The 2,350-nt window shown below is 31.4% G+C and overlaps 1 long non-coding RNA gene across 1 annotated transcript in view; it reads right to left on the bottom strand.

Moving 5' to 3' along the window:
- The window catches only part of LOC111083238, a 19,405-nt gene extending 17,956 nt beyond the window's left edge, over positions 1-1,449 (bottom strand). Inside the window, exon 1 of the long non-coding RNA XR_002608893.1 lies at positions 1,354-1,449. This is a non-coding gene — a long non-coding RNA (uncharacterized LOC111083238). The remainder of the gene's footprint in view (positions 1-1,353) is intronic.
- Positions 1,450-2,350: the final 901 nt, after the last annotated feature.

Raw genomic sequence — 2,350 nt, 5'->3', positions numbered from 1 at the left:
ACTGAGCTGCTTACAAGTGAGAAAAGATACGTATTATATACTGAACTGATTACAAGTGAGAAAAAATACGTATAATGTACTGGGCTGATTACAAGTGAGAAAAGATACGTATTATATACTGAGCTGCTTACAAGTGAGAAAAGATACGTATTATATACTGAACTGGACTTGTAATTGATAATGAGTGGTGCTATGAGTCACTGTTCTGGTGGATGAGTAGTTATTCATTTTTCTCTTTTTTCGCTCTCTTTATTCTTAGCGATATTCTGATAACTAAGGCGGAAAGTTACTTTTATCTTTTTGTATATTATACGTATCTTTTCTCACTTGTAATCAGCCCAGTATATTATACGTATCTTTTCTCACTTGTAATCAGCCCAGTATATTATACGTATCTTTCTTACTTGTAATCAGCTCAGTATATTATACGTATCTTTCACTCTGATGGGTTGCCTAGCCTCCGCAGATTGTGTTTCTTTAGTGTCTGGAGACAACTACAGAAACGCAGTTTAGTTAACATAAAAAAAATAGTCTGTACTTCTCACCGTAATTAAAGAAGTTCTTTAAACCAATGTAAACTCAAGAAAAGAAGTATAGATGTTACACGTGATTTGCAAGTGATCACCATCACGTGGCAAAACTGCATACATCTTCTAGTACGTAAACAACATAAAATCCTCTGAGCGTTTTCCGACAAAAAGATAATTAATTATTTGGCCGTTAGCGACTGGATGTTTTTTTTTTAGCACTGCTCATGCACATCTGTGTGTGTGGTTAAAATGACCTCGAAGGTAAATCCGTTATTTTTATCTGTCTTATGATATAAATTCAAATACATATTCTTTTTTAAATTCTATATGTTCTTAAGAGAAAGCGAATTTCAAGTCACATAAAAAAAGCGAATATAATACATTTACAGTATTGTTTATTCTGAACTTTATTCTAAAACTTCTCTCATTAATTATGACATAGTGTTTCTGTTTGTTCATAAATCAAATTATACGACAGGAAATGTATTATAATTTGGTTGTATGTAGAAATAAAGATTGAATTGACTTAAAATTATCTGCATTTTAACTTTTTTTCTCTAAAATAAAACAACCTGTATATTTTCTTCCAAACCTCTCGATAGAATGATAGCCACTGCATCACTCCAACCTCATAAACGTTTTGAGATGTTATGAATAGTACAGTTGTATTTAATTCCTATTGGATAAACTCTAACTCTTGTGGCAAGACGTGCTACTTCTAACACGATATTGGGTTTTTTAATTTATTTCATGTAAAGTATGCACATTGTTTCAGTCAGTCATAGAGTGAAACTATAAACTCGGAAAGTTCGAGATAACTCACTTTTGCTGCCCTTACTGAACTATGTTGTCATATCTTTGTGGAAGTAGAAGGATGAAATTTGTTTTTGTTTGGTCTTCTGGTAGGTCAGCAGTAACTTTACGGACCTGTAACGATAAAATTTGGGGCTTGATTCCCCGAGGTGAACAGAGATAGCTCAATATGTAGCTTTGCGTTAACACAAAAACAGACAGACAAACACACTACGTTTTTGTTAGTTCTTAATATCTAATGTACAAACCCAATTCCAAAGTTTTGTGAATGTTTTTCTTATGACTATGTTATGTATGATGCTAAATTAGTTTACTTTACAAAGAGGAAAAAAAATATTGTGAGTAAGTGATTTTTGGTGGCTAGAAGTAGAGAAACAGTTTTTGTTTCTGCTGAGATAACCAAATGGGAAAATTCTATAATATTATCTGATTTTTTTTACAGCTATAACATTGGAGTGAAAACAAAATGTTTAACATTTACCATTACTCATTTCATGAAGAATTCCCATTAAATACAAAAAGAGCGTAGCACTTTTATATGACCATTTAATCATACTTCTACGATCACTTATTTTATTTTTAGTCAGCCCAATCTATTAAAACATAAACGTAAAAAAAAAATGTAAGACATTTGTTTGTTTAACTTTTAATGTAGGTAGTAATGTATGATCAAACATTATATATTTTGAATATTACTTTAAAATGTTTCTCCTTAATTACGAAAAAATGTTTCCTCTGTTTACAAATCAAATTATACAACAGGAAATTCATTATAACCTGGTGTAATAGTTTAGCTTGAAATGACTTAAAATTATTTGCATTTGTAAATTATCACCATCTTGTGGCAAAATTGCTTACATGTTTTAGTGCATATGCAGCGCACAAATCCCTTGAGCCTTTCCCAACAGAAATATAATTAAGGCTAGCGACTTGATTTTTTAGCATTGTAGTGCAGACAAAGAACGATTTATGTGTGTGTGTTGCGAAGATGGTTTCGAAGGTAAATC

Source organism: Limulus polyphemus, unplaced genomic scaffold (genome assembly GCF_000517525.1).
Source record: "Limulus polyphemus unplaced genomic scaffold, Limulus_polyphemus-2.1.2 Scaffold137, whole genome shotgun sequence".
NCBI classification, from domain to species: domain Eukaryota; kingdom Metazoa; phylum Arthropoda; class Merostomata; order Xiphosura; family Limulidae; genus Limulus; species Limulus polyphemus.
Note: the sequence above shows the minus strand (reverse complement) of the source record. Positions and strands in the feature narration are given on the sequence as shown.